The 18,953-nt window shown below is 48.9% G+C and overlaps 1 protein-coding gene across 1 annotated transcript in view; it reads right to left on the reverse strand.

The window, feature by feature from the left end:
* The window catches only part of ZHX3 (zinc fingers and homeoboxes 3), a 66,970-nt gene that overhangs the window by 30,382 nt on the left and 17,635 nt on the right, over window positions 1-18,953 (reverse strand). The window contains exon 2 of the mRNA XM_068149838.1: window positions 4,104-4,210. The gene's annotated coding sequence lies outside the window, so the exon portion shown is untranslated. The remainder of the gene's footprint in view (window positions 1-4,103; window positions 4,211-18,953) is intronic.

Raw genomic sequence — 18,953 nt, forward strand, 5'->3', positions numbered from 1 at the left:
CTGCTTTGCAAAGCTCTCCAGTGAGGAGTTCTTTACTTTGCACTCTGCTGTGGATTTGCAGGTCAACATTTGCTCTCAGGAAAAAATTCCCTGAAAGAGTGGGGAAATTAATGACATCTTTTCCCTAACTTCACTTTACTGGCAGAGCAGAGGCAGCTGATCACAGCCACATGGGCAAGATCAGCCTGCCCCAGCCCTTTGCTAAGGCTATTCACTTACTGTCACTCCACAACACCTGCCTGCAGCCACTGCTGAGGAGCACCTTCAGTGCTGCAGCTGGGACCAAAACTTCCATGCAAAACACCCAGACTTGGAAAGCACCTCATGCTTTACACATTGGCTCATGTCTTCAGTAGAATAGAATGGAATTAACCAGGTTGGAAAAGACCTTTGAGATCATCAAGTCCAACCTATCACCCAACATCATCTAATCAACTAAACCATGGCACCAAACACCCCACCCAGTCTCTTGCTAAACACCTCTAGTGATGGTGACTCCACCACCTCCCTGGGAAGCACATTCCAATGCCTAACAACTCTCTCTGTGAAGAACTTCTTCCTAACATCAAGCCTAAACTTCCCCTGGTGCAGCTTGAGATTGTGTCCTCTTGTTCTGGTGCTGGTTGCCTGGGAGAAGAGACCAACCCCCACCTGGCTACAACCTCCCTTCAGGTACTTGTAGAGAGCAATAAGGTCTCCCTTGAGTCTCCTCTTCTCCAGGCTAAGCAACCCCAGCTCCCTCAGGCTCTCCTCATAGGGCTTGTGCTCCAAACCCCCCCCCAGCTTTGTTGCCCTTCTCTGGACACCTTCCAGCAACTCAACATCCTTCCTAAACTGAGGGGCCCAGAATGCCCCATCTGACCAGGATCAAGCCCTAAGCCCTCTGCAAGAACCAGCACAACAGAAGCATCTCTAGTAGGTTATTAGCAAGAAGACCAAACTAGCTTCCAGATCCATGGGTTCTAAACACAGGGCTGAAGAGGCATGACATCAACTATGTCAAAAATGTGCTTGCTTTGAAATCCTACTCCTGCTTATTTATGTTACAGGAGCACCCAGAGGCCTCAGCCAAGCCAACATTTGCCCTACAAAGCTGGGGCTTCAGGAGAATTGCATTTGTATATGTGATGGCCACCTCCACATGGAGCTCCTGTCCCATCACCAGTGACAAGCAGCTCATAGTTTTGCAGTATAAATAAGCAATAATCAGGTTTTTGAGGTGAGGAGATGCAGCAGCAGGGCTTAGGAGAGATCCTACACCTGAGCTCAGAGCCAAGCCACCGGTCCAGGCATCATGGACACTGGTGTCCCTGGGGCTTTTCCATTGGTCCCAGAGTGGAGCTGAACTCTGCATCCCAGAAGCCAAAGCACCCTGGTGAAGAGGCTGTGCAGGACCATGCTGTGCAACCCCCTGTAAGGATGCAGAAGAGGCTGTGACCTCAACAGGTCTGAGATTGATTCATAGGAAGGATGGAAAAGGTAAAAATAACACTTTCAGCACAGCAGTGATGCACCAAGCCCTTCAGCCAACTGACTATTCACAGGCCAAGAGCATCCCTCACTGTTCTTCACCTGTAAGGTCCAAGACAATGACTGCTTCGGAGGAGCCTGTCTGAAGGCAACAGGCAGTCCAGGGAACAGCTGAGCCCAAGAACTGGGATTTTGTGGAGGAAAAAAAAAAGAAATAGAATAGAATAGACCAGACCAGGTTGGAAGAGACCTGCAAGATCATCGCGTCCAACCTATCATCCAACACCACCTAATCAACTAACCCATGGCACCAAGCACCCTGTCAAGTCTCCTCCTGAACACCTCCAGTGATGGCAACCCCACAACCAAGCACAGCTCACTAGATTTTGCTCCACAACCTAAGAAACACTTCCTCCCTGACTGCATCAAACACCCATTTTCCTATTTCAAAGCCTTCTGCTCGCCTTCAGCACCCAGAGATGCACTTCCCAAGCACACTGCCGGGAGCAGGGTGCTGTGGGAAGGCTTTGCCAGCAGCAAGGGCAGCACACAACAGGTTTTTCCCATTACTTCAATGCATCCTGCAAGCTCGGCAAGCCCTGGTAAAGAAAGAGTCTATTTAAAAACCCAGGGTGGGGAAGAATTAGCTCACCAAAAACCATAAACAGATTTGCTTTGCACTTGGGAGTCCAAGAGAAAAACAAGGCAGGCTCTGCGCGTATTGATGCAGACAATAGCACAGCCCGTTTGAAAACAAATGAACTGGGAGGCAGAGGACACCAGAGGGTGGGGGCAGGGGGGAAGGAGGAGTGGAGAGAAAAGGGGCCACGTCCTAGAGCAGAGATGCTGAGTTTGGTTCTCCAAGCTGCCTAAGACAGCACTGGAAAGCCTCCATGTGCCAGCACAGGACCGCCAGCACACGGGCAGGATGACACATAGCTAGTGCCGTGATCTGTCACCAGGAGCAAGCCTTTGAGTAGCAAACAAGATGCATTTCTGCAGCTGTAACACCTAGGAGTCCTTCTCACTTAGCCAGTGACCTTCCACACAAAGCATCCCAACACGTTATCACTGCCTTTCAGGGAGTTATCACTGAACACCCTTCCCCCTACCCTCCCTTTCAAGAGCCCCCGACTCCATTTACCAAAGCTGAGTGAACACACAAGAGCTTTATCCTCCTCCTCCTGCCAGAATCTCCACCTACAATGGTAAGAGCCATCTGATAAGCAGGTTGAGGGAGGTGATTCCGTCTCTCTGGTCTGCTGAGACCCCACCTGCAGTGCTGGGTCCAGCTCTGGAGTCTTTGGCACAGGAGAGATATAGACCTGTTGGAGCAGGGCCAGAGGAGGCCACAAAAATGGTCAGAAAGCAGGAACCCCTCTGCTGTGAGGATAGGCTGAGACAGTTGGGGTTGCTCAGTCTGGAGTGGAAAAGGCTTCAGACCACCTTTATTGTGCCCTTTAAGTACTTAAAGGGGGCCTATAGGAAGATGAGGACAGAATTTTTGGTTCTGAGCCACCTGCTCCAGTTGAAGATGACCCTGCTCACTGCAGGGGTTTGGACAAGATGACCTTTAAAAGTCCCTGCCAACCCAAACCATTCCATCACTCTAAGACAACCCAGACAGCATTTGCAAGATCACTGCCATAAGGTATCTGAAGACCCACCAAGTATGCAATTAACTGAAGCAGCTTCAAAGAGGACAGCTCTCAGGAGGCTGAGGGTGCACGTGGATCCCAGAACATCCCCATGCTACAGCAGGGGCTGTTAGTTTATTCCTACCAGCTTAGCAGACTGGATTTAGCCTGCAGAACTGGAAGTGTGTCAGGAAAGCTACAGCAAACAGCATCAGTCCAGTTGTTCTGCTCCCAAGGCTGATTATTTAATAAAGTCTAGAAACAAGCAGTCTCCAGGCGTGGCACAAGCTGGGTAGAAATCACTGCAGGGCTTGAAAAATCCCCATTTCCATGGGGACAGTGTCATTTATCACACAGCCATGAGCTGGCTGAATGCATTTCTTGCCAATCTGCTCACTAACAGTCAACCATAGAGCTTCACTGCTTGCAAATAAAATGGCTCTGCTCTGCTAGGAGAGCCAAGCTCTCCTTCAAAAATGTGGAATGGTGCAATGGAAAACTGGAGTGCTCCTTTGCAGCACACTTCTTCCATCCACAGAAACCAAGGGGGGAAAACAGGCATTGCTCTCCTGACCCCTTCACATCCACACCATGCGAGAGGTGAACGTTTATTAGGTTCTATGATTCTTAGGGGTCGTGGGGAAGAAAGAAATCAGTGGTGTAGCACAAAAGTAGAGGGGCACCAGCCAGGAGAAACATACAAACACACAGGAAGGACATCTGAACCCTGCCCTGCACAAGAAGCAAATAAAAAAATCAAATAAGAAATCACTCCCTTCTTAGGGTGACCTGAGAGCATAACCCAAGACCTGTACTGACCAAGGAGCAGAGCAGGGCTCAAAGGTTAAGCAGCAAACCATTGCATGATTATTGATTTCAGCCCTGGGGCTAGAACAGCCTTCCCAGGAGAATCCTGCTGCAACACACTACGTTTCCCTGCCCAGAAGGTGCACAGTTACAGGGCACACAGAACCCAAGGTGGCAGTGGTGACCTACCTGCATAAGGGACCACATCCTCAGCCTGTCATTCTCCAGGTCCTCCTCCACGCTCCTGAGCATCTTTAAAGTGCCTGCAGCCGCTTCAGATGTGCTGGGATTCGGGGCTGGAAGAGAAGATGTTACACTGAAGACTGCTGCTGCACCTCCAGAGGAGAAGGTGACCCTTGGCTGGTAAATACTAACAGTAAAAATGAAACACTGGTCAGTTTAAGGCATCTCCAGCCCACCAAGCTCCCACAGCACATCCTCACACACCTCTGGGGCTTCCCCTAACCCAGCACAGCCATCCCTCATCAGAACTTAACCAACTTTGCTGAATTATCCCCAGGCGTTCAACCCTGCTGCTTTCCACCCAGTGCAAACTAAACACCTCCCAACTGCAGCATGCTGGAAAGCAGGGATGCTGCTCCCCAGCTCTCAGGAAACCTCAGTGGCTGAACATATTTAGAGAAGCAATCAGAGCACCCCGACCGCCACGCCGCAGCCGGCAGCTATATTTAACCTCCAGCTCTGCTCGGAGCTTGGGCTTCTCTCTCCCCTCCATTTTCCTCTGCTGCTGGTCAGTCTCTGCTCCCTCATCCCTGGAGAAGCAGCAGAGCCAGCCCAAAGCATTTCATAATTTCTAAACTTAACTGTCTGAAGGGCTAACCAGCCAAGTGGATTTCTGGGATGAAGTTCAGGCTGGGGGAGAAAACAGCACGCTGAAAAACAAAGAGTCCCCCTGGAAAAAGGTGAGAGAGAGCTCGTCATCAAGATGAAAGAGAGAAAAATTATGTTGTGATTCCTCACTAAAGGAAAATTCAGGCTTGTATGCTGCTCCTGCCTGAGCATGGCCAGCCACAGGTTTTCCTCCCCCAGCAGCACACCCCGAGTGTCTCTGCTCCAGCCAGTGTGTGTGTGTGTGTGTGTGTTCAGGCTGAAGTCCTCTGCCAAAGCCCCACAGCTTGGATCCTGCTGACTATACCCTTTGCTCACCACCAGTGAGATTCTTCCATTAAAATAAATAAGTAAACAAGCAGCATGGAAAGATTGAAACAAAAAAAACAAGCACAGATGCATTACAACTAGAGAAGGTACCCTCCAACCTCACCCAAAACCCTGCAGACAGCAGACATCCACTGTGGCTGCAACTGCCCAGAGCTAACCTCAGCAGCAGTTAAAAGAATGCAAAGGAATTGGACAAGCCTTGAAGGCTGGATAAAGGTCTTCTGCTGCTAAGCACTCAGGTTTCCTGCTATTCCCTGCTGCAGAGCCACACTTGGGCCCAGACCCACAACGCTGGGTGCATGCTGCTGCTGTTTGCTGCTTGTTATTTCCCCCCAGCTTATTTCACAGGAAACACAAAGCGAGCACAAAACCGGAGCAAAAATTCAGCCCCAAGTCTGGCAAATCACAAGTGTTCAGAGAACAAGAGGGGGGAAAAAAAAATGCTTTAGATGCCTGCTAGATGCCACAGCTTTTTCTTTTCTTTTTTTTTTCCTCCCCCAAAGAGAAGGGAAAAGCTTATTCTGCACCAATTGGATTTCAACACACTTGGAAAGGTCCCAGCGTTGAATGCCGAGACCTTGACATAACAGGTGACAACCTTTTCTAGGCCAGAGAAAGTTTAACATATAAGAAGAAACAAATACTAGACTGCTGATGGAGTGGGTTTTTATTCCAGCAATCTGTGCAAATGTCCTGCAACGACTTGCACAACCCTGAAGTCTCCCAAACGAAGTGACAACAGCATGGCCCCAGCTGCTTATCTGCCATCCCTCCCTGTCAGCGACACTGCTGCTCCTCTCCCTGTATTATACAAGCTCACTGCTATGGGAGGTTTAGTATCATCCACACACTCCTTTAAGGGACTCAACATATGCCCAAGACTTCAATAAACAACATTTCATGATCCTTGGAGTACCTAAATTAAGAAGAGTGACCTCGATCACAGCAGCCTGAGTGGCTTCACACTCCCTAAAATTAAAGGTGGTTTAAATAGAAACTGGAGGCAGAGAAAAAGCTGAGTTTCTCAAAACCTTAATTCTGAAACATGGAGTAAAACCCCTGCAGATTTGGCACTATGAGATGCTTTTACCCTGGCAGCTCCCTCTTGAACTGCCTGCAGTTGCTGCTGCAAGTAAAATACTACAGGAGAGAGCTGGGGGGGGTAAGGGGGCAGGGGTTGGGGTTGCTCCGAGCAGCACACACAAACAGTTCAGTTGCTGATCACTGAAACCAGAACAGCAAGAAGGACAACCAAGACAGACTTTTTTCCAGGAGTCTTTCAGATTTTAATGTCTCAGCATCTGGTAGCCATGATACACTCTGGACCTCAGGGATACACACTGAAGCCTCAGGGACTTCAACTGCCTGCCAGAGCCACTGGTCACAAATGACCATCCCCCTGCCATCCTCTCCAAGGCTTATGGTGCTCTCAGGCTTGACAGAGCTGCTCAAAAGCTGCAAACTGTTCAGGAATGGAGAACACATTCCCCAACCTAGAGAATAAGCCATCCCCATATACCTGGGGGGTTTCTGAACCAGCTGGGACAGCAGGCTCACGAAAAGGCAGGGAGAAATGCCAGGCTCCCAGAAGCTGATTAAAGATGGTTGCTCTATCTAGCAAGCAGCAAAAGGCTCATTTATGACTTGAGACCTGGGCTGATTTGTGTGGATGTAATATAAAAGGTGATGTGCAGTGAGGCACTGTTGTGACCAAAGAACCAACTCTCTTACCTGGCCTGAGATTTTGCACCCTGTTGGTGAATCACTAGCACAGATCTGCTCCCTGCTCTCAACACTAAATCAGTTGTTCCCTACGGGGGAGGGGGGGGGGGGGGGTGTGCAGAGAGGGAAGTTGGCATCAGACTGGCATCTTTGATAAGGCTCTTGGAGGAAAGACTGGGCAGAGGATGCTGCAGAATATGGTCCTGATTTGCAAAGGATGCACGTGGAGGAAATGCTTCTCAGCCACATGGGACCTCCCAAGATAGCCCAGCACAGACTAGCTCGTCCTGTTGGCTCCCTGCATAGGGGATGCTGTCTTAAAAAGGTTCTCATTCCCAAGTACAGTTAGAGGACTGACAAGTCACCATTCAGGGTCTCTAAATTGGCTGATTCTATTTCTCCAGCATTTACACAGAGCTGGGAATATGTCTGCAGTGGTATTTCTCTAAAGAGAAATAGCTACACTTAAGGCAACATCACTCACAGCTCCTCTCTGCCTCTTCCAGCTCAAGTGACCCAGTGTCCTGGAAGGGCTCTGTCATCCAGAGAGGCAAATCATACAATTTAACATCCACAACATTCAATTTTAGACTCAAAGAGCATAAAATACTCCCAGCCAACATCTGATTTTGTAGACAGGCATGCAAACTTAGTGTCTTCAGTCACTTCACTCTTCTTAAGTGCCTGAAAATTGAGGCCCCAGAACACCATTTGTCATCCCTTGCTCATTTTAGACTGAAGACAACCCTTTCTAGCCTCACCACTCCATGCCAGAGCTCCAGGAAGGGAGCACAGGGAAGCATCAAGACAACCTGCACTTGCAGGAGAATCAGCTGCACCTTCATCACACTGAACAGCCATCAAGAAATATTAGAATGGTATTTCCAAGCCATTTTCATCTTCCAACAACTGACACTCCGCAAACTCTTTGAATCATCAAATCCATTTGTTACCTTCAGGCCAAGTGTTGCCCAATATTTAACCTGAACTTTTTTCTCTACAGATTTAGAACCATGGCCTCCTTGTCCTATCCCTGCAAATGCAGAAAGCAAACCACACTTTCCCTTTCAGGCAGCTGCAGATACTTCTCCTTCCCTCCTCCTTCTCTTATCTAGAGCCAAACAACTCCAATTTGTTCTGAGGATTGGTTTCCACACCTCCAGTCAATTGCTCATTGTTAGAAAACTCTGGACCTTCTCCAGCCAGCATTTTCTTGCCTGCCAGAACCAGAAGAGGACATCTTCAGCCCTCTAGCACCACACACCTATCTACTCCAGGATGTCTATTTTCAGCTAAGGAGAGATGATTTTTGTGCCCAGTCTCCCAAGAATTTACCAGCAGACAGAGACACCTCCCAATTCACATCTACTTCAGTCATTTTTTCCATCTCAAAGAGGAATTGTGGAATGATCTTGTTGAGCTAAGAGCTCCCATTGCACAGTTGAGAAAACTTTAAATCCTACTCAGGTTGGATTCAAAAAGAGAGGTATACACAGCAGTAAGCTTAAAGCTCAGCCTCACCTGGAGCACTGTGTCCAGTTCTGGGCACCCCAGCTCAAGAAGGATGAAGAGCTACGGGAAGGATCCAGCACAGATCCAGTAAGATGCTGAGGGGACTGGAACAGCTCTCATTTGAGGAAAGGCTGAGAGAGCTGGGGCTGGTTAGCCCAGAGAAGAGGAGGCTGTAGGGGGATCTTATCACAGTATCATTAAGGTTGGAAGAGACCTCAAAGATCATCGAGTCCAACCTGACACCTCATGACTAGACCATGGCACCAAGTGCCACATCCAGTCCCCTCTTGAACACCTCCAGGGATGGTGACTCCACCACCTCCCTGGGCAGCACATTCCAATGACGAATGACTCTCAGTGAAGAACGTTCTCCTCACCTTGAGCCTAAACTTCCCCTGGTGCAGCTTGAGACTGTGTCCTCTTGTTCTGGTGCTGGTTGCCTGGGAGAAGAGACCAACCCCTTCCTGGCTACAACCACCCTTCAGGTAGTTGTAGACAGCAATGAGGTCACCCCTGAGCCTCCTCTTCTCCAGGCTAACTAATCCCAGCTCCCTCAGCCTCTCCTCATAGGGCTGTGCTCAAGGCCTCTCCTCAGCCTTGTTGCCCTTCTCTGGACACATTCAAGTGTCTCAATGTCCTTCCTAAACTGAGGGGCCCAGAACTGGACACAGTACTCAATGCTTACAAATACCTAAAGGGGTGGCAGGAATATGGGGCCTGACTTCTGAGTGGTGCCCAGAGACAGGACAAGAGGTAATGGGCACAAACTTTAACATAGGAAGATCCATCTAAACACAAGAAGCACCTTCTTTACTTTGAGGGTGGCAAAGCACTGGAACAGGCTGCCCAGAGAGGTGGTGGAGTCTACATCTCTAGAGACTTTGAAGGCCTGCCTGGATGTGTTCCTATGTGATCTGCTGTAGGTGATACTGCTCTGGCAGGGAGGCTGGACTCAAAGATCATAAGAGGTCCCTTCCAACCTCTACCATTCTGTGATGTTGTGAATGACAGCCAGCTTCTCTCTCCAAGGAAAGGAAACCAGAGAGCAGAGCCTCCTCTCATTTTCATTTCAATGCCCCCAAGGATGCTCTGAGTGCCACAGGGGACACAAATATCTACATTTTCCTGCCTATTATTTGAAAGCAGAAATCATCACTCTGTTACATATTTTCTACCAGGCCTAATGGGGTTCTGATCATCTGTGTGATTACCCAGTTTGGCTGAAACAGAGGAGCACTGGTTTCCCTTTCATCCAAACCCCCCAAGCCCACAGCATCCTGCAGGGCTCCATTCCTGCCCCGGCTGGAGAGGTTTATATCATTAACTCCAACTCCTGCTGTCAGCTGGGATATTCTGGGATGAGGACCTCTGTCAGTCTCCTGGGATCTGCTTTCCACGCTGAATAACATGCCTAAACAGTCAATATGCTCCGTAACAGATCCGAACTGCAGCTGGAAGAGACTGGAGATAAGGGCAGAGAAGCAATTTCTGGTCCTGCTCACAAATGCTTTGGTGGAGCAAGGAGATAACAAAATAAAAAATAAGTTCTGTCCCTAAAAAAAAACATTCCTTTAGATCAAGAAATCCCCCTGAGCATACTGGGACAGGCAGCACTGCCCTTAACTGGGATATAAAAATCCCTGGAGGCCAGCAGTGCGGATATTCTGCTAACACAAACCGCTCATACGAGGGACTCCTCGCTCTCGAGTCTCCACACAACAGCATGGCTAAAGCCTATTATTTTTGGTGCAGAGACCTTGCAAATCCCACAGCTAGCAAAGAAAAAAACCACACTGGCAGTTTTTACACTGTCCACAGTGTCTTTTTTAAGGTGATTTGTCATTTAAACTGTCAGCTTGAGAGCTAATAATTTTGGTTTTTTAAATGAATAAGATATTCTGAACTGCACTCCCAGGCTGGAACTGCTGCCAAATCCCTCTGTCAATCTTCACAGGATTATAATCACATCCCTCTTTTTAATGTTTTATTCTCTTGCTCCCCTGCCAAAGAGATGGGAAAAGAGTAAATGGCTACTTAAGAACAGCGTGTGATGATCCAAACCAAGCCTGAAAATGGAGCAAAGTGCTCCTCCAGGGTGGATGCTCAGCAAGAGCATCCTCAGGTGTTGGCTGTAATGCAGCAGCCCAAACACTTTCAGGTGCCAGTGTGATTTTGAAGCAGGTTTTCCACATGAAAAAGCCTTTTTATTTTTTACAATAAGCAAATGTATTTATAATTGTGAGGCAAAGCCAGGGGAGAACAAGCCCTGTGTTTCTTTCTGCCACTGAGGAATACGCAGCTCTTGCAGAGCAGCCACAGCTCAGCTCAAGAGCGGATACAGAGGGAAGGTCAGTGGGACTGGGAGCAAGAGCTGACACACCACAGCCCCCTCCCAGAGCCTACACCTCCTCCCTCACTACCCCGTTTGCTGCTCAGAAACCCTGCTGCCCTGCCTTCTCCATGAACCCTCCTTCTGCCTGAGGTGGAACAGACGAACAGAGCCAACTTTGCTCTTCCAACTATGACAGAGCTCTGTTTGAGCAAACTGTCAGCTGGATCTTGATCCCAGCTCTTGCCTGGATCTGGCTGGGGCTCAGCCTGAGGAGAGTGACACAAAACGAGGATTTTGGCATTTCTCAGTCAGAATCTAAATCTTTCTTCTCCCTCCAAAAAAACGCCTGGAGCACAATGGTGTTTGTTTGTACAAAGAGGACAAACAAAATTGTCTGGAAATGGAAGGAAAACCTTCTTTGCTGCTCAAATTAATGGGCAACATTTACAACAATGAGCACAAGGCAAACATTGGGCTTGGGTTTTTTGGGTTTGGTTTGGGCTTTTTTCCCCTGCAGTACACTTTGGGTTTTTTGCAGGACAGCATTCCTTTATAAAAGCATTCCTCTGAAAGCTCTTCTCCGGTGAAGCTCCCCCTCCAACAGCTACTGTTACAGATCTGGGATAAAAGGCATATTCAGCAGGGTTTGGCACACAAATAGCACCCAAAGTGGCCCTGCCAAAGCCCTGCAATTTTATCATAAGCTTCAAAATATTTGGAGAAAGAAAAGATGCTCTTGCTGGGAGCATCAGCTAGGAGAAGTTTCAGCTCTTGGGGTTGTGGGAACCTCAGATTTCAGCTGTGAGAAAAAAGAAGAAACTTAAGCACCCAGACATTATCCTGGAGGAAAACTATCAAGCAGCAGTGCAAACATGATCCAGATTTTCAAGGACTGATGGACAAGCAAAAGGAATCTTTGATGGATTAGCATAAAAACACAGAATGGTTTGGGTTGGAAGGGACCTTTAAAGCTCATCTAGTCCAACTTCCCCTGCAGTCAGCAGGGACAGCTTCAGCTAGAGCAGGTTGCTCAGAGCATGGTTTGACCCAGCTTCTGGATTCTGCAGAATCTCACTGGTGACTTCTGAGTATTTTGGGGGGAGAACACACTGTGAACTTCAGCCCTGGCAGCACCAAGCAGAGTGGCTGTCCCCAGTGACACTGCGCTCTTCAGACAGTGCCCGACTGCACAGGAGCAGAGCCACGGAGGTCCCATGTGGCTGGAAGCAGACTTGGGTGCTCAGCTGAACACAGATGCTTTGCTTGCCTAGACAGGGTACATGTCCATCATGTAACCTCTTAACCCTGCCCAAAATAAGCAGCAGATCTTGCTCTGTTCTCCCTCACCTCTACATCTCCTTATCCTCATCCCTGTGATCTCTCTCTATCCCTTAGCATGTGCCACACCTCTCCAAAACCTTCTGCACCAGCAGAAAGCTAACTGTGGTTATGCCTAACCAGATCTGATCAGCCATCCCAGAAACCTGTAACTCGAGTTTGCCATAGAAATAGAAATGGAAATATGGTCCCACAATGACTTAGCAGCACAGCAAGGCAGGTCCCTCAGAGACCAGGGAATTCACAGGTCCTGATAGAGAAGGACAAGCCCTGGTGGCATGGATAAGGAGCTTTGCTACTTGGGGAGGAGGGGCTGAGCCCACAACACGACGAGTGTGCAGGGACATCAAGCACAGCTCTCCAGTCCTGCTGCCCTTCCCTTCCATACCAGAAACAAACCACAGTCAAACCAGACCTGACATCCACAACACAAGGAAGAAGAAACATCTCAGCAATGAATACACTTCAGCTGGAATCTCCCAGGAGATGGTATTAAAATGAAAGAGGGAAGAAATAAATAGAGCAAAGAAGAATCAACCTGCCAGTATCAGCCATGCCAACTCCTACCACCATTAAGTCCAGCCCTGAATGCCATGACACCAGGTTCTGTTCTGGCATACTGGAAACAGAATCATAGAATCAACAAGGTTGGAAAAGACCTCAAAGATCATCAAGTCCAACCTGTCACCTGTCATGACTACTAGACCATGGCACCAAGTGCCACATCCAATCCCCTCTTGAACACCTCCAGGGATGGTGACTCCACCACCTCCCTGGGCAGCACATTCTAATGGCTAACAACTCTCTCTGGGAAGAACTTTCTCCTCACCTCCAGCCTAAACTTCCCCTGGTGCAGCTTGAGACTGTGTCCTCTTGTTCTGGTGCTGGTTGCCTGGGAGAAGAGACCAAACCCCTCCTGGCTACAACCACCCTTCAGGTAGTTGTAGACAGCAAGAAGGTCTCCCCTGAGCCTCCTCTTCTCCAGGCTAAACAACCCCAGCTCCCTCAGCCTCTCCTCATAGGGCTTGTGCTTGAGGCTTCTCCCCAGCCTCATTGCCCTTCTCTGGACACGTTCAAGAGTCTCAATGGCCTTCTTAAATTGAGGGGCCCAGAACTGGACACAGGACTCAATGTGTGGCCTAACCAGTGCTGAGTACAGGGGCACAATGACTTCCCTGCTCCTGCTGGCCACACTATTCTTGATGCAGGCCAGGATGCCATTGGCCTTCCTGGCCACCTGGGCACACTGCTAATTAACCAGCCTGATGCAGGGTGGTTGAGAGCAGGGCACCTCCTTGTCCATCCCTGCCCAAGAATTCAAATTTTCCAGCTTTTCTCCATAACCACGAAGCTCTGGAAGTCTTTTTTTTTGCTTTAAGAAGCCAAGATTTTCACTGAACTCCCTGGCTGTGAGTGCTGGGCTTCAATCCAAGTGTCAGATGTCAGAAGATGGCGATGGGCTGCAGGAGCTGGCTGTCAGCCAAACCCTCTTCCAACCAGCTCGGCTGGGGTCTGGATTCAGGAATTCTGTTTTCCAAAATGCAGAGTTTAAGCCCCAAAGTGCACCATGCAGCAGGAGGTGCAGCTCTCCAGCACTCCATAAACACAGGGCTTTGCGCCACGCTCGCAGGTCCAGCTCTAAACCTGCCTCACCCTCCAGCCACAGGAAGCAGAAACATTCTCCCTGCTTTTCAGTGCAGTATTCCCAAGCTGATCCAGAGCACCTATGGAGTCACTAAGCTATAATTAGAGGCTTATTATAAAAGCTGTCTGGGATGCCTGTCAGCACTGAAGGACACTCTGTATTTAAGGTACCCTTAACACACGTAGCAGCAGCGGGCCTGGGTTTATGGCTTCCATAAATGTGGACAACTTGTTTACTCACCTCAGGTAACTTTTTCTTGGTCTCTGCTTTGTGAGAGTATGTTTCAGCCTCCAACTTGATTAATGCCATTTTTAAAAGGCAAATTAAAAAATCAAGCAGCCATCAGCAAGGTGGTTATAAATGTATGTATATATATATATATATATCTCTAAAAGGTGGAAGTCATCAAGATGGGGCTGGGCACTTCTCAGGGGTGCCCAGTGACAGGACAAGGGGCTGCAGGCACAAACTGCAACACAGGAGGCTTCACTTGAACTTGAGGAAAAAACTTCTTTGCTGTGAGAGTGCTGGAGCCCTGGAGCAGGCTGCCCAGAGAGGTTGCAGAGTCCCTTTCCCTGAAGAGATTCCAAATTCACCTGGGCATTGTGATCCTGGGCAATCAGTAATAGATTGAAGCTTGAGGAGAGCAGATTTAAACTGGATGTTAGGAAGAAATTCTTTACAGTAAGGGTGGTGAAATGCTGGAACAGGTTGCCCCAGGTGGTCAGGGATGCTCTCTCCCTGGAGGTGTTCAAGGCCAGGCTGGATGAGGCCTTGAGCAACCTGGTTTAGTGGAAGGTGTCCTCGCCCATGGCAGGGGTTTGGAACTAGATGACCTTTAAGGATTCTGGTGACCCTGCTTTAGCAGGGGGTTTGGACTAGGTGGATCCCCAGAGGTGCCTTCCAACCTCCACCATTCTGTGACTCTGTTTTTTATCCATAGCTCATAATGTGATTAGCAACTAAATCTTCTTGCTTTTCACCCAAAAAAAACCCACTAAACCCTTCATGGGGTGCAGGATGTGCACATTCACAGATTCATTATCATGGGATTGTTGACCTTAGCTTTTATTTTTAGCAAAAAAAAAAAGAAGAAATGAAGTTTGGAAGGGGAAAGGAACAATGCCACACTTCTCTGGAACTGCCTCTACCACTAGGAAAGCATGCAAAGAAAACAGCATCGTGACCTGCTTGCAAACCTTCCCACAGAGCACTGGGACTTACACAGCAACAAATCCTGCTGCAAAGCACTCAGCCTGCCCAGGCTTTTCCTTCTTCTTCTTTTGAAACAGCACCTGCCAGTGTCACTGAATCCTGAGCCTCTGTGCTCATCTGTACACTAGGGATGCTCAAGGGGACCTGGTCTCCCTCATAGCTGTTGCACCATGTGGTGATCCTGGGCAGCTCTCATTCATAGAATAGAATAGAATAGACCAGAACTTTGAGATCATCAAGTCCAACCTATCACCCAACACCATCTAATCAACTAAACCATGGCACCAAGCACCCCATCCAGTCTCTTCCTAAACACCTCCAGTGAAGGTGACTTCACCACCTCCCTGGGCAGCACATTCCAATGGCAAATCTCTCTTTCTATGAAGAACTTCTTCCTAACTTCCAGCCTAAACCTCACCTGGCTCAGCTTGAGATTGTGTCCTCTTGCTCTGGTGCTGGTTGTCTGGGAGACCAACCCCCACCTGGCTACAACCTCCCCTCAGGTAGTTGTAGAGAGCAATAAGGCCTCCCTTGAGCTTCCTCTTCTCCAGGCTAAGCAACCCCAGCTCCCTCAGCCTCTCCTCACAGGGCTGTGCTCCAAACCCCTCCCCAGCTTTGTTGCCCTTCTCTGGACACCTTCCAGCAACAAAACATCTTTCCTAAACTAAGAAGCCCAGAACTGGACACAGAACTCAAGGCGTGGCCTAACCAGTGCAGTGTACAGGGGCAGAATGACCTCCCTGCTCCTGCTGGCCACACTGTTCCTGATACAGACCAGGATGCCACTGGCCTTCCTGGCCACCTGGGCACACTGTTGGCTCATGTTCAGCATACTATTGACCAGTACACCACCAGGTCCCTCTCTGCCTGGCCACTCGTGCTGTGTCCCTTGACCTTCTGGCCATGCAGCAGACCATCCTCTGCATTTCTAAACAAAGTATTTCCAGGCCTACAACCACCAAGGAGCATCACACCTCAGCAAACACTGCCAGAATGAAGCTTAAACTGCAATGAGAAGGCACCTCTGAGGCAATGCTCTGGTACAGCACCTGGTAGCAGCACCACCTTTCTTTACTGTCAGAAAATAAGTATCACACAGTATCACAGTATAACTTAGGTTGGAAAGGACCTCGAGGATCATCAAGTCCAACCTATCACCACAGACCCCATGACTAGACCATGGCACCAAGTGCCACGTCCAGTCCCCTCTTGAATGCCTCCAGGGACGATGACTCCACCACCTCCCTGGGCAACCCGTTCCAATGATGAATGACTCGCTTGGTGAAGAACTTCCTCCTCACCTCGAGTCTAAACCTCCCCTGGCGCAGCTTGAGACTGTGTCCTCTTGTTCTGGTGCTGGTTGCCTGGGAGAAGAGGCCAACCCCTTCCTGGCTACAACCACCTTTCAGGTAGTTGTAGAGGGCAATGAGGCCTCCTCTTCTCCAGGCTAAACAATCCCAGCTCCCTCAGCCTCTCCTCAGAGGTGGCCCTCAGGGCCCCTCAGTTTAAGAAGGACATCGAGACACCTGAACGTGTCCAGAGAAGGGCAATGAGGCTGGGGAGAGGCCTTGAGCACAGCCCTATGAGGAGAGGCTGAGGGAGCTGGGGTTGTTTAGCCTGGAAAAGAGGAGGCTCAGGGGTGACCTCATTGCTCTCTACAACTACCTGAAGGGTGATTGTAGCCAGGAAGGGGTTTGTCTCTTCTCCCAGGCAACCAGCACCAGAACAAGAGGACACAGTCTCAAGCTGCACCAGGGGAAGTTTAGGCTTGAGGTGAGGAGAAAGTTCTTCACGGAGAGAGTCATTCATCATTGGAATGTGCTGCCCATGGAGGTGGTGGAGTCACCATCCCTGGAGGTGTTCAAGAGGGGACTGGATGTGGCACTTGGTGCCATGGTCTAGTCATGAGGTCTGTGGTGACAGGTTGGACTCGATGATCTTTGAGGTCTCTTCCAACCTTGGTGATACTGTGGCCACAGCCAGAAGATGACCTGAGATCACGAGGAGATAAAATCATCTCTACTGATACCGAATGTCAATTCAGGTGAGCTACACCAGCTGCCAGGTACAGCTCTGCAAAGATCACCTTTCCTGGTGCTGTCTGGACATGGGGGCGAGGAGGGGGCAGTACAGAGAGGATTTCTCCAACCATACATTTGGGACAAACCCAGCAAAATAAAAAAGGCAAGAAAGCAAGCAGTGTAGGAAGGCAGGGCAGAAAACACTTGTGGTAAGACGGTGCCCATCCATGATGCACTGCAATCACTGCTTCCCAAAGGCTGGTTTCCATCAGCCCTTTCAAAGCACAAAACCAAGATACTCAGGAGCTGGGTGGGTGTGTGGTAAAAAGCCAGAAACAAATTTAAATATTAATGACCTCCAATGGACTGGGTTTGGGTTTGGGTTTTTTTTTTTTTGCATCCTGCAGCAAAGCCTCACTGGAAGAGGTTGTTTTCTTCTTCCAGCAGACTATTTCCTATCACATACTTGCATCAAATTAGGGATATTTGACTTCAAATTGCTATCCCACTCCCTCCTCCCCCCAACAAAAAAAAACAACCAACCAACCCAGGCCACTGAAATCGAGTTCTAGGTTGCAAAACTGGCAATATTTTGTGCCTGCAGCCCAGCTTCCAGAACCTCCCTCACCTCTTTATGATCACATGGAGGACAGCTACACTGCACATCCCATTTTTTACCCCCCTCCTCCTCGCTAGACTGAGCTCGAGGAGAATTTAAGACTTCCTTCCCCACCCTGTCTCCTTTTTAATGGGAGATGTGATTATTGAAATTAATTCAGCAAATAGTCAGCATTCACCAATCAGCTCAGCAGTTTGAGCTTTCTTCATCTGCTGGTTACATGCTAATTATTGTACTGGTGGGATTATTCCCCATTCACATTTGGAATTCACAACACAGTAGGGAAGTGATTGAATTAGAAGAAAAATACCCCCCCTCCAAAAAAAAGAGAATAAAAGAAAAAAGGCAATCAATGACATTTTAAATCCAACATTTTGAATTTATTTCTTTTCTTGCAAGCCTCATGCCTGCAAGGACCTGACCAGCTGAGCCCCAGGAAAAAAAGCCTGAGCCCCCAGCAAATAAAAACAAACCCCCCCAACACTGAGCCCCCAGCAAATAAAAAGCCAAACACTGAGCCCCCAGCAAGTAAAAAGCCAAACACTGAGCCCCCAGCAAGTAAAAGGCCAAACACTGAGCCCCCAGCAAATAAAAGGCCAAACACTGAGCCCCCAGCAAATAAAAGGCCAAACACTGAGCCCCCAGCAAATAAAAGGCCAAACACTGAGCCCCCAGCAAATAAAAGGCCAAACACTGAGCCCCCAGCAAATAAAAGGCCAAACACTGAGCCCCCAGCAAATAAAAGGCCAAACACTGAGCCCCCAGCAAATAAAAGGCCAAACACTGAGCCCCCAGCAAATAAAAGGCCAAACACTGAGCCCCCAGCAAATAAAAGGCCAAACACTGAGCCCCCAGCAAATAAAAGGCCAAACACTGAGCCCCCAGCAAATAAAAGGCCAAACACTGAGCCCCCAGCAAATAAAAGGCCAAACACTGAGCCCCCAGCAAATAAAAGGCCAAACACTGAGCCCCCAGCAAATAAAAGGCCAAACACTGAGCCCCCAGCAAATAAAAGGCCAAACACTGAGCCCCCAGCAAATAAAAGGCCAAACACTGAGCCCCCAGCAAATAAAAGGCCAAACACTGAGCCCCCAGCAAATAAAAGGCCAAACACTGAGCCCCCAGCAAGTAAAAGGCCAAACACTGAGCCCCCAGCAAGTAAAAGGCCAAACACTGAGCCCCCAGCAAGTAAAAGGCCAAACACTGAGCCCCCAGCAAGTAAAAGGCCAAACACTGAGCCCCCAGCAAGTAAAAAGCCAAACACTGAGCCCCCAGCAAGTAAAAAGCCAAACACTGAGCCCCCAGCAAGTAAAAAGCCAAACACTGAGCCCCCAGCAAGTAAAAAGCCAAACACTGAGCCCCCAGCAAGTAAAAAGCCAAACACTGAGCCCCCAGCAAGTAAAAAGCCAAACACTGAGCCCCCAGCAAATAAAAAGCCAAACACTGAGCCCCCAGC

This window comes from Melanerpes formicivorus, unplaced genomic scaffold (assembly GCF_026170545.1).
Source record: "Melanerpes formicivorus ecotype bairdi unplaced genomic scaffold, bMelFor1.0.p_v2 SCAF_19, whole genome shotgun sequence".
Lineage (NCBI taxonomy): Eukaryota > Metazoa > Chordata > Aves > Piciformes > Picidae > Melanerpes > Melanerpes formicivorus.